General features: G+C 37.8%; 1 protein-coding gene and 1 pseudogene across 2 annotated transcripts in view; both read left to right on the top strand.

Moving 5' to 3' along the window:
• Nucleotides 1-13,794, top strand: part of ST6GALNAC3 (ST6 N-acetylgalactosaminide alpha-2,6-sialyltransferase 3) — a 521,749-nt gene that overhangs the window by 423,461 nt on the left and 84,494 nt on the right. The gene's annotated exons all lie outside the window — the stretch shown is intronic.
• On the top strand, nt 1,417-1,867 carry LOC123859479 (small nuclear ribonucleoprotein G-like; annotated as a pseudogene).

The raw sequence follows: 13,794 nt of genomic DNA, 5'->3' as shown, positions 1-13,794 counted from the left end.
AACCAAATGTACTTACATTCAGTGGCACCCACTGTAATGCAATTAATTTGGTCCAATAATATGCATCTAGTAGATAAGCCCATATAAATGAGAGCCATAATGATAAGCTACCTCCTGTTTGTTCATTTTGAAGAGACTCATTAGGGACAGTGGTCCTCAGTGTTAATGAAATGATACCATCTAATTATAGAATTCCAGTTACACATACTAGTGCTAGAATTAGAGCACTTGCCACCTAACAGATAATGTCATTGTCTGCACCTTGCTGTTGTCCCCCTTTAGGATGCTTCCACCTTGGTCCAGACCTCCTCCTTTCCTTGGGCCTATTTTGGAATTCAGCCATCTTCTGAATGCTGGTAAAAGCCTAAGCTATAAACAGCTTGCTTTTTGGTGGAGCAACTCATGCCTGAAAAAGTTGATAATGATTTCAGAATTTCTTTTAATTGAGTTTTTAATTACAACAGAGCAACTATCCCATTCATATGTAATTTTGACAAAGATGACAAGCAATTTCATATTCTTTGGAGATCATTTGACAAGTGTAGGAGCCTATAGTTAAATACCAACTGCCTTGTTTTTGGACAGGAGTACCTGACAACCACTTACTCAGGGAAGATTGGGAACCCGAGCATCTGGATCTCAATAAATTATTTGACAGAACAATCCAAGTGCTATAACACAAGCTGCCACTGGGAATGTAAATCTGATTGGCTGGCGTAGAATCCCGCTTTTCTAATTTATAGTCCACATATTATGAATTGGGATACTGTACAGCCAGTGGGTGTATGGGCAGGTTCTACTGTAAATAATTTTTTCCTGTTTTTAGACTATCAGCACAACAGATTAAAATATACAAATAAATTCTTCTAAAATGCAAAGCTTTAACTTGAGTTGGGTACCATGATTCTTTATTCTTTTTCTTCTTTGGCATTTACTTAAGAGTTGTAAAGTCCATGCTCAGAGTTACAGAGCTCCAGAATGATGATTAGACCAAAGAAACTGCTATATCCAAAGAGCAGAGACCCAGTCTAACAGTTAGCTGGTCCCTACCAGCACCTCCCACAAGCTTTCAAAGGCCATTTGCGTAGGCCATTACAATATCCAGAAGCCCCAGAAGAGGCCACAGAGCAGAATTCTCAGACTTTGGATTTCAGAGACCAGAAAAAAATTCTTACTTGGAGTCCTACTAAGAATAGTCACCTTTTTATTTTGCCAAGTAAAGATGTGTAAATTTTTTTTTCTTTTCACTCATTTGTTAATTTGTGAATATTTATTTAGTACATACTGTCTGCATCTACTAAAGTATGCCCTGGAAATGCAATGAAAAACAAAGCTAGATAATAATCCATGCCCTCGTATTTTATAGTCTTGGTGGGGGGGATAGTTATTAATCAATTATACTAATAGTTATAAAATTCACAATGAGATAGGGGCGATGAAGGTTTTCTGAGAGGATATAACACATTAATTTTATATGGACAGAGAAGGGCAGGGAACTCTTCTTTAAAATTGTGCTTGGAGGTTTGGAGGCATCTCTGAGCTCACCGAGTAGACACCATGAGCAAAGCTCACCCTCCTGACTTGAAAACATTTATGGATAAGATATTATCACTGAAATTAAATGGTGGCAGACATGTCCAAGGAATATTGCCGGGGTTTGATCCCTTTATGAATCTTGTGATGGAGGAATGTGTGGTGATGGCAACTATGGGCAACAGAACTGTGGGATAGTGGTAATATGAGGAAATAATGTCATCATGTTAGAAGCCTTGTGAGAATAAACAGTGAGTGTGTTCACCGGAAGAAATCAACTGCTTCTGAATATCCTCTCTCCATAGCACCTGTTTTACTACAATATAAAAATTGGGTCATGTGCATTTTCACATTGAACTTTTTGTTAAATAAACTTTTGTAATAGTAAAGAAAAAATGAAATAAGATAAAATTGTGCTTGGATTCAGCCCATGATAAGAATTTTTAACTTTATTGCTAAGAGTTATCTGGATGTCACTGGACAATGGATTGGAGAGAAGGAGGGGTGGCAAGAGTGAGATCAGGTGGAACAGAATGTCAGTGCTGTCGATATGATTTGTGTGATGTGATGGCCAAGTGATGGTGAGTAGTTGGATTTGAAGACTATTTTGGAGCTAGAATTGCTGAGACTCATTGATAGATGAGGGGATCAGGGAAGGAAGAAACAGGGTATTAAGAATGACTCTATATTCCTGCCTTGAGCCACTTGCCATTTCATATACCATTTACCAAGATAGAAGGACCAAGAGAAGGACAGGTTGAGGCAGGAAGGGACAATCAAGGGTCCTTTTTGGAGCTTGTTAAATTTAAGGTGCCTGTAAGATATCCAATGCCAGCAAATACATGAATCAGAAGTTTAGAGGAGTACTTTCCTACTAGATACACATTTAGAAGTTATCAGCATATTGATGGTATTAAAGTCATGGAGTAGATAAGATTTCACAGAAATAAGCATTATGGAACTTAGAGCATTTTGAGGCTTGATACAGAAGGGGAAAGAAATCTTCAGAGCATTTTTCTATGAAAGGGGTGATGTTTTAACACCCAAAATAGGAAGAATATAATATCTGTTCTTTAAATTAAGGACATTTCATCACATGAAATCCTCTCTCCGTTGGCCTTACCATTCCTATTTTGCTGCAGATCAGTGAGAACTTTGTCATGGAGCAACAGTTGCAAACCACTGCCCTAGAGTCTCTTCAACAGCTTTGGGCGGGAAGGACCTCCTTTTGGTCACAGGAGTTCTTATCCACCCTGGCTTCATTTGACCTGTTAGACTGTTCAAGCATAAAAACTCACCTGGGGTTTCTAAATTAAAGTAATACACAGAGTGACATAAGATCCTACAATAGGACATCAGTTCCCTCCTATCCTGAAATGCAAAGTCAGTTCGTTACCTCCTATGCACTCTGTGACATTCCTAAGTCAGAGGGCTACATTGGCGTTGTAGCGTAGTTACATGTGTGCACCATGAACACTCACATAGCTATCTCCTCCTCCTGTCCACCGTAGCATTGGCGTCCATCACGGTATTCTTTGCTAGTGGACCTAGTAAATGTTTCTGAATTATCTCATCACAGTGTTCCAGACAGCCATGGTCAATCAGATTGAATGTGGAAGTTATTGTAATACTACTCCTGACAATAATAACCATTATATCATCATACTTGCAGCTGTTATTGATAGTAACATTGTTAACACTTTGTGTCATGCACCGTGCCAAGTGTTGCCCATACCTCATCTTATGTAAGCCCTAACTACAACTTAGAAGTTTGGCTCCATTTTACAGATGAAGAGACTAAGACTGAAAGATTGACTTCCCAGCTGTCCATGTCATTATTGTTTTTACATTGTATTGTAATCACGTGCCATGCCATTATCTGCTGTGGTGGAAACTCACTGGGACTCCATACTTTTCCTACTCTAAACCTCTGCACCTGATAGTGCTTGGCGCATTTAAGTGCTGGTTAAATATTGAAGATCGTATATACTCTTTAGTGACAGGAGCCTTTTGAAGGGCGATGATTGTGTCTTTCATGATTTAGATTCTCTCACAGTACCTAGCACAATTCTCAGTAAATATCTGGAAGGTTGAATATGTGGGTTTTAAGTTGGCCGAAAAACTGGAAACGAAGAAGGTTCTGAGGGTGCAGCTGTTGCTGCCACTGTGGGTCTGACTCTTACTTAAGCATTCTTATTCATGACCTAGGTGGAGAAAGGGAAGAAGCTGCGTGTTTTGGAAATTCACTAATAATTCCAATTTAGAAAATATCGTGAGCAGCTCAGGCAACAGGAATAAAATGCAAACGACCTTTGAGACTTGAGGTATGTAGGCTGGGAATAATAACTTTGTGAGCGTTTGAAAAAGGTAAGGCTGTACATACACCTGGGGGAAGAAAATCCAAACACAGAGCTGTTCTCTGGGAAGCAGACGCCAGAGCGCAGTGATGCCAAAGTAGGCCCAGGGGGCATAGTGGTCTGCAAATTAAATTCAGGCCAGCCAGGCAGTCTGGCAGGATGAAAGGGAAGGCCAGGTTGAGGCTGCCTGTGCAGAAGGCCGCGGACTAACAGTTCCTCTGTGGACACATCAAGCTGAGAAGCACCTGGCACCGCACGCTCTGTTCCCGCCACCTCATTACTGGGGCAGCTCAGGCAATTTGCAAGAAGTGCAGAGAATAGCAACAAGAATGAATGAATTCAGAGAAGGATGTGGATGAAAGATTAAAAGGATTAGAGGGGCTATAGTTTAGTTACAGAAAGCTAAAGGGAAGAGGAGGGAGAGGCCCGGAAACAAATAATAAATAGCCAAGTCTACTCTAAAATAACCAAGTGGAAACTTGCAGAATACCCATCAAATTGAGACTTTTCAGAGGAAAATGGACATTGTCTTCCAAGCCATGGGCTTCTTGCCTGAACTGGCACTCTGCCTACCCAGGTGCTCAGTAAATACTATTTTGTAGAATAACCTTCCTTTGGCAAAAGAGCATAGGATCCAGGAAATAGACCAAAAGGAAGCACATTCGAAAGTCAGCCAACCCTTGCCTTAGTGCCCAGTGAGGACAGGATTAAAGGAACTAGATTTCTGTTGTGTTATTCAAGTCAGACTCTTTTCAACAATGACGTTGCCTCTTCCCATTCAGATAAACACAGAACAAAATACAGATAAACACAGAACAAAATAGAAACCTCTGTAGCACAGGGAATGCGTAAGACACGGTTGGCTAGCCTTTGGGTAAATCCTATCATTGCAGTTTCCTTTATGTCAAGGGGACTAGTGAGATGCTACTTTTTTCCCCCTCCTAGCTGGGGGAGGAGGTGGGTGGGGAGAGCTGTACCTCTGGACTAAAGGTAGACTTGGTGGACTTCACTTTTGAAAGGTCAACCACACAAAAATCCAAGTAGATGGGTTAGGGGTTAATTCTTTGTTTTATAGAAAGAAGTCTCCGAAAACAGCAACTACCCGGGTGCTCTTGAGTCTGTCTTTGTTTTCAGATTGTTAACTCCACGGTTCTTAGCCTGAGATAGTTAAGTATTCCAATTCCCAGCCAGTTGCAAAGCAGTCCCACACCCGTTATTAAGTTCCAGCCTCAGTGGGCTCCTTGAGCTCCTCAAACAAGCCAGCCCTCTGAAACGCTGTTTCCCTCTCTGTGGGGCTTGTTTACCCGCTGACTTCCCTGCCCCATTCCTGCTTTCTGCAGGGCTGGCCCCCTCTCCTTCATCTCCTCTCAATTTAAATGTTGCCTCTTCTAGAAGCTATCTTCTATGAGTTTGCTTCCAAATAAGAGGAAATCTCATTAATAACCTGCTAACAAGAAGTTCAACATGAACAGCCCAACCCAAACCATGGCTCAGCCATGGCATCAGGGACCCAGGAGCTCGTCCCTGTGCTCCACCCCCCACAGCATATGGCCTCCATCTTCATCATCTCAAGTTGTCTGTCCCACCCCCAGCATCACATCCACGCAGCAGACAATAACAAGGAGAGAGTTAAGATGAGGTGAAAGGCTTTCTTCTAGTGAGGCTTTGCCACTCTCCCCAGAGACTCTTAACTATGTCTAATGGGTTAGAATTGTGCCACGCAAGGGAGTCTGGAAAACCAATATTAGCTTCCCAACCTCAATAGCAGAAGAAAGCAAGGGAGAAGGGCAGATGGGGGTAACTTTCAGGTAGCCAGATCTCAGTGTCTGCCACGGTATCTGCCCCTTGCCCTACCCAGTTATTCCCTGTTAGAGTTCCCTACTTCTCTTCATGGCATTTATCATGGTTTATAGAAGTACATTTGTAATCCCACTGGAGTGTGATATACATTCATTCCATATCTGGCTCTTTTACCACTATATCACCGGAACCTAGCTTTGTGTCTGACAAATGGCAGGCACTTAATAAATATCGCTTAATTCACGGGCTAGTTGGCTGCTAGAAAAGAAGAGAAGCTACCTCTGAAATCATCATATAATCACAACCTCCCAGGAGAATAGGCTTCTGGTTGTCAACATCTGATTTACATATAGCACCTTTTTTATTTATTAAAAATATTTCAAATTCAAAGGGATATATATATGATATACTCACATATATATATATATATATATGAAATAAAATAATGAACATTCCAATACCTACCATCCAGCTCTATCAAATTCACAGATTTTGCCAGAGGCCTTTGAGGTCTGTTAATATCATTGTTGAATTTCAAAACAAAACATCTCAAATACAGTTGGAGTCCCTGTGTCCCTGTTTCCATGCTCCTGCTCCTACCTTCCTCTGCCTGGAGGCCACCACTGCCCTGAATTTGGGTTTACCAGTCTAGTATGTGTTTTTATATTATGACTATCTATACACATCCTTAAGCAATATAAAACTATAGGGTATTGTGTTGCATGTTTTCAAACTGTATGTAAATATTGTATTTTGTATGAACACTATACACGTTATATAAATCCAAAAGTATTATTCTCCAATCTTTTCAATCTGTCTTGTTATTGGTGTTTAACCATATTTTTGCATGTAGCTATGCAGTTTCATCGTGTAAATATACCACAATTCAGTTACCTATATTTCTCTTGACATACATTTGGATTTATCATTTACAGTCTTTTCCTATAACAAATAATGATACCTACAAGTAACATTCTTCAACATACTTCCTTGTCATGTGTGTGAGGGATTCTTAGTGAAAGGTACACACCTAGAAGTAAAATTACAGGGTTAAGGACGTATATTTCTTCAATTTTCTTTGATTTTGCTAGAGTGTACTAAAAAATGTTGTACCAGTTGATATTCTCACAAGTAGTAGATGAGAGAAACTCTTTCTGTACTTAACACTTGGTATCAGATTCTGATTTTTGTCAGTCTATTGATATGAAATGATATCCCATTGTTTAATTTATATTTCCCTGGCAATGAGGAAGGTTGAGGATCTTTCAATATGTGTGTCGGCCAGTCAGACTTCCTTTTATAAAAATTGCCTATTTGTATCCATTGCCCCTTTTAGGAGAATGGGGAGTTGTTGGGTTTTTTTTTTTTTTTCTTATTGATTTGCAAAATTCTTTACATATTCTAGATAGAAATCCTTCCTTGTTGGGGCACCTGGGTGGCTCAGTCGGTGAAGCGGTTAAGCAGCTGCCTTCAGCTTGGGTCATGATCTCAGGGTCCTGGGACCAAGCCCAGAGTAGGACTCCCTGCTCAGCAGGAAGCCTGCATCTCCCTCTCCCTTTTCCCCTCCCCCCCATCATGCTCGCTCTTGTACTCTCTCCCTCTCTATCTAAAATAAATAAATCAAATCTTAAAAAAAAGAAAAGAAATCCTTCCTCCGTAACACACATTGAAAATGTCTTTGCCCAGACTGTTGTTTGACTAATATTGTTTATAATATTGCTTTGTGAATAAGAGAGTTAAATTTTAATAGAGTAAAATTTATCGACCTATTACTGGGTGTTTTGGGCTTTTTATGTCTTCTATAAGGAACTTTTGCTATCTCCAAAACCTTAAAGATATCCTTTCACATTTTCTTATAAAAACATTCAAGCTTTTGCTTTTCACAATTAGTCCAGCTGCAATTATTTTCATATAATATAAAGGGATCTAGCTTCATTTTATTTTTTCCACATGGACATCTAGTAATCTCAGCAACATATTTTGTGTTCCATTTTTTGGGTCACTTATTGGTAATCAAGTTTCCCTATCAGCATGATCAGTTTCTGAGTCCTGTAGTATGTTTCAGTGGTCTGCTTTTCTACTCCTGTGTAGATACAGCATTTTGTTTATCGCTGTAGCTTTAGAGACGCCATTTCATAGGGTTTGGTCAGGGACTAGGGAGCCACACTGCTTCAGTTTGAATCCTAACGCTACTATTGCCTAGCCATATTACCTTGAGAGAGAGTCTTAATCTCTTTGTACCCCAGTTTCCTTTTTATCTGTAAAATGGTAGCAATAATCTTATTAAACCGAATAGATGAAAGGCTTTTCCCTGGCGTATAATTGCTCAATAAAAGTTAGCGGCTATTGTTTTTATTTGTAGTATCACTATTATTATTACTAATTGGGGTATCTGATAGAGCAGGCCACCTCTACCCTTTTCTTCTTCCTCAAAATGTTCTTAGTTATTGTTGACCTTTTGCTCTTTTAAAGGAATTTCAAGATTGGTTTATAATGTCTCATAAAAGAGGCTGTTGAAAATGCAAATGGCATCGTATTGCCAAATGGATTAATTTGAGTCTTCTTATCCATAAACTTGGTATACCTATTTGTCTATTCAGTCCTTTTTTGTTCATCAGAAAGTAATTTTGTAATTTATTTCACAGAGATCAACAATATGTGTTATATTTATTCTTAGTTATATTTTAGTTTGTTATTATTTTGAATGAGGTACTTTTTTATATTATTATTCTTGAATGACTTATTACTGCTGTGTAGAAATCCTATCATTTTTATATTGAGCCTGTATTTAGCCACCTTGCTGAGCAATTACTAATTCTAATGGTCTATATATTCTCATGGATTATTTATGCAAACAAACTGCCCATTTATACAGAAATACAGTGTTGTTTCTATCTTTCCAATATGTACCTTGTTTTATTTTTCTTGTTTTATTGGGTTGGCTGAGACCTTCTAACAGCATTAAAGATGAGCAGGGACAGCAGGCATCCTTGTCTTATTCTCACTCTAATGGTGACATTGTTAAGTTTCATTGTTAAGTTTGATCCTTGCTGTAGATTTTTGATAAAGAATAATTATCAAGTTTAGAAAGTTCCCTTTTACTTCTAATTTATTAAGAGTTTAAACTTCAGTAAATGTTAAATTTCACTAAATCTTTTTTGACATCTATTGAGCTTGTCATGGATTGTTCTTTAATTTGTTATTAGTATTGTGTAATGCATTAATAGATTTTCTAAGGTTGAAACATCTTTTCATTCCTAAGATAATATGCACTGGTTATCCAGAGTGTTTTAAGGAAACACCTGGGTCTTTTCCTAAAGGACAAAAGACCTTAAAGACTTTTGAGCAATTACTATTTTAATTTGACTTCACGTAAGTTTCTTTTCAGATCTTTGTATGTTTGGCTCATAATTTCTTTATTTCTTTCAATTTTTTTTTGGAATTTCTATATTTTTAAAAATGAAACACGTAAAAGTTATATAATAGTAGCAAAATATATGCACAGTGAGAGAGGAGGGTGGAAGTGTTAGTTCTGCTTATTTTGGACCATGAAATGAAGAGATAGAAGAATGTCCTATCAGCAGAATTTCTTGGGTTAGTAACTTGGTCCAATGCCATAATTACTTATTTACTTAGTAGGTGAATCATGCTGGCCATTTGTCTAGACACCTGGTGACACTTGTATTTAGTCATTTAGGAAGCAAACCCTTAATTGCTCCAGGGAACTGGGTACTGCTTGTGAAGTAGGAAGGCTTGTCTTCCTAAAGGCTATCCTGGGTAGCGCTGATGATGGCTGGTCATGGAGAAAGAATCTGCTCCTATTCTCTTAGAGCTACTTTTGTTTTTTCTCTGTTTTTATTCATCTTTGGTAATTGCATCATTTTTGAGACTTATATACATGTAAAACCTTTTGTAGTTCTAATACTCAGCAAAGAAACCATGTTCTACTCAATAATTAGAGCTTTCATATAAAAAAATTATTTCAGTGTAATTGCTCTTGGTGGTAAAATGCTAGGTCACTGTAGAAATATGGTTTTGATGGTTGTTGAGCAGTCCAGTTTCTGAATATCTATCCTAATTACATGCACATATTCATACAATTACTGTATTACCCAAAGAACTGTATATAAATAGTAATAATAATGTGATGTCCCAGTCTGTTGGCTTTAAAAAGGATTTCAGAAATTGATTAAAACATTTAATGTTGGTTTTTAACTCAAGGACTTGTGAAGCGAATGCCTTATTCCATTTGGGGATGTGTTACAAAGGGAATATTCTTTCCTACTTCCCTCTTCATTCTATAGAACATAGGGAGAACAATACCAAACTCCTAGGAGTTATCTCTTTGATTAACTGTGAAGTAATAAACATAGGAAAACAGCAACAATTCATGCAGTTGGGTACTAAATCTCCACCTTTATGGCCTGCATTTGCCAACTGTCTCCATATTTGACAGATAAAGTACATCTGTGAATTTTAAGCTTCTCAGGTTACACTTAAGATATGTAATTAGATTTCAAGATATACATCTTGGGCGCCTGGATGGCTCAGTTGGTTAAGCGACTGCCTTCAGCTCAGGTCATGATCCTGGAGTCCCAGGATCGAGTCCTGCATCGGGCTCCCTGCTCAGCAGGGGGTCTGCTTCTCCCTCTGATCCTCTTCCCTCTCGTGCTCTCTGTCTCTCATTCTCTCTCTCTCAAATAAATAAATAAAATCTTCAAGATATACATCTTACCCAAAACTTCTGCTACAGGGGGGAAAAGCCAATTAAGCCAGGTTTACTCAGCTTCAAAACAAAACTTCAGCTTGAAAGTAGATGGAAGAACTCCACTAATGAGAACACACCACATGGGACATGTTACTGTTTAATGGAGACGGTGTTCTCTGGGACACAGGCTCTTCCTTTTCTGAAGGCTGGAGTCAGGAAGTTTACTTGGTTAATAAATTCAGTTCCTTTAGACATGTAGTTTGATGGATGGACAGGTGGAAATTAGTGTTTTGAACAATTTGTTGCATATAATTTTCTAAGCATTTACACTCGTTGGATGAAAGCTGAGAAACCATATTAACTCAAACAGGCCAATGAAGAGGTACTTCAATGCTTGAAGCAAAAATACCTTTCAACTATGTAAAAGTGGGCTGCTAAGGACTAATTCTAGGCTAGAAATACCTCCAATAATCATAATGACTACAATTATAAAAGTTACTAATATTTCTTGAGCAAATGCATACATAAGCCCTTCCTAGACATAAAGCATTAACTTATTTGTACTCATGAAAACCATACAGAATAGTATTCTGTTATTCTATAGTTAGAAATGGAGGTTCAGAAAAGATTATCTAAGTGTCTCCCTTGATCCTTGAGGTTAAATTATCTTCTGTGAAATGAAAACAGACTACTTGACTGTTGCCTTTTATAAAATAGCCCTAATGCCCTTAAAAACAAAAGCTTCCTTGAATCATATAAGAAGAGATTTCACGAAGACACAAGAAATGTCGGTTCATTAGGGTGAGCATATATTGTTAACATGGGAAATTCATGTGAAATAAAGTTACTATATATCTTCAAGAAGATAGTAATCTAATCAGGCAGATAAAACAAATACACGAGGAATTACTTGAAATAATTAAAAAACAAAATGTCAACAAATGCAAGGTAGGCAGATACTTAGAATTGAACTCTGGTTCCTCTGGACTTAATTTGTATCAGCAGTAAAACTGTGGGGCTGGGGTGGGCAACTACTTTTCTTAAAGGTTTCGTCCTGCTCCCAGGCAGAGGTTGGAGAACCCAATGGGTACATATGAACAAATCAATTTGGAGCACATAACAAATGCCAACTATCAAAGCAAAGTGGGGGCCAGTCCTTCAAGGTCTCCTAGCGATAAGATTGGAACCAGACCCAAAGAGGGTGAGACATATATTGATTAGTTCAGAGGGGCTGGGGATGTTCAGGTTTGGGGACAAAGGTAGAGGAAGGATATCGATCAACTAGAGAGTGAGAAAATGGCAGGTGTAAAAAAGGGCGCAGGAGTGACAAATTGAATAAATTTTTCCAAAGTAGACAGATCAGGAAAATTGAAGGAAGAAGTTGATAAAGCATATTAGGATGACCAGTGATCATTTTTTTTAAGGCCAGAGCAACTGAATCAGAAACTCTAGGAATAGGACACTATTTTTTTAAACAGTTTTATTGAGATATATAATTCACATACCACATATTTCACTCATTTGAACTTTACAATTCAGTGCTTTTTAATTCAATCAGAGTTGTGAAGTCATCACCACAATCAATTTTAGAACAATTTTTATCACCCCTCAAAAAACTGTACCCATTAATAGTAATCACTCCCCAATATCCATAATCCACCTCCCAGCTCTGGGCATCCACTAATCTATTTTCTGTCTGTATAGACTTGCCTATTCTGAATATTTCATATAAATGGAATCATATAATAGGTGACCTTTGTGACTGGCTTCTTTCACCTAGTGTAATGTTTTTAGGGTTCATCAATGCTCTAGAATGTATCAGCACTTTTTATAATGGAAAAATACTCCATTATATGAATATATACCTATACAATTTATTTGTTTTTATCAATTAATGAACATTTGTATTGTTTCCACTTTTTGGCTATTATGAATAATTATGCTATGAACATTCATGTACAAATTTTGTGTGAACATACGTCTTCATTTCTCTTGAATATATAACTAGAAGTGGAATTCCTGGGTCACATGCTAACTCTATGTTTAACATTTTGAGGAAAGACCAGATTGTCTTTCAGAGCAGCTACACCATTTTGTATCCCTAGCAGTGATGTATGAGAGTCTCAGTGTCTCCATCTTTGTCAATACTTGTTATTGTCTATCTTTTTGGTATTTGTCATCCTAGTGGATATGAAGAGTATCTCATTGGGTTTGATTTGCATTCCTCTGATAATGATGTTGAACATCTTTTCATGTGCTTATTTTCCAGTTGTCAATCTTCTTTGTTTTGCCGTTTTTTAATTGGTTGTCTTTTTGTTACTGAGTTATAATCATTCTTTATATGTTCTAGACACAAGTCCCTTATCAGATATATAATTTACAAATATTTTCTCTCATTTTCTATAGGTTGCCTTTTCACTTTCTTGGCAGTTTCCTTTGAAACACGAAAGTTTTTAATTTTTATGAAGTCCAATTTACACATTATTTATTTTGTCATTTGTGCTTTTGATGTCATATCTAAAAAGAATTTGCCTAAGCCAAAGTCGGGAATATTTACTCCTTTATTTTCTTTTAAGAGTTTTATAGTTTTAACTTCTATACTTAGGTCTATGATCCATCTTAGCTAATTTCTGTGTGTGGTGTGAGGAAGGGGTACAACTTCAATCTTTTTCTCATGGATATACAATGGTCCCAGAACTATTTGTGGAAAAAACTATTTCCCCCCTCAATGAATTGTCTTGGCCCTGTTGTCAAAAATCAATTGATCATAGATGCATGGAGTAAATTTTGAAATCAAAAAGTGTGAGTCCTCCAATTTTTTTTTCTCCTTTTTCAAGAGTGTTTTGGCTACTTTGGATCCCTTGAATTGCCATATAAATTTTATGATTAGCTTGTAAATGGGATACGGGCTTTTTCAAACTACCCAAGTGATTCTAATGTATAGTCAGGGTTGCAAACCACTGATATATGTCTGAGAAGCACAAATAATATTTACTGATCTACTATTATGCATCTATCTCTGCACTGGGTGACTTACATTTTTTTTCTTAAATCATTTGATCCCTGTAGTAACCTTGTGGGACAGACACTATTATCTCTAATTACAGGCAATAAATGAGAGTCTAAGAAAGGTAAAATCTTTTTTTTTTTTTTTTTAGATTTTAAAAAATTTATTTGAGATAGAGCGAGAGCAAGAGAGCGAGCATGAGGGGTGGCTGGGGGTGGGGAGCAGGGAGGGTGGAGAGGGAGAAGCAGTCTCCCCACTGAGCATGGAGCCTGACATGGGGCTTGATCCAAGGACCCTAGGATCATGACCTGAGTGGAAGGCAGACACCTGACTGAGCCACCCAGGCGCCCCTAAGAAAGGTAAAATCTTGTCCATAGTTAGTTGGTAGT

The sequence above is a fragment of the Mirounga angustirostris genome, unplaced genomic scaffold (genome assembly GCF_029215605.1).
Source record: "Mirounga angustirostris isolate CCGP_5_RB_7025 unplaced genomic scaffold, mMirAng1.0.hap1 SCAF_4, whole genome shotgun sequence".
In the NCBI taxonomy this organism is placed as follows: domain Eukaryota; kingdom Metazoa; phylum Chordata; class Mammalia; order Carnivora; family Phocidae; genus Mirounga; species Mirounga angustirostris.
This window is presented reverse-complemented; position numbering and strand designations above follow the sequence as displayed.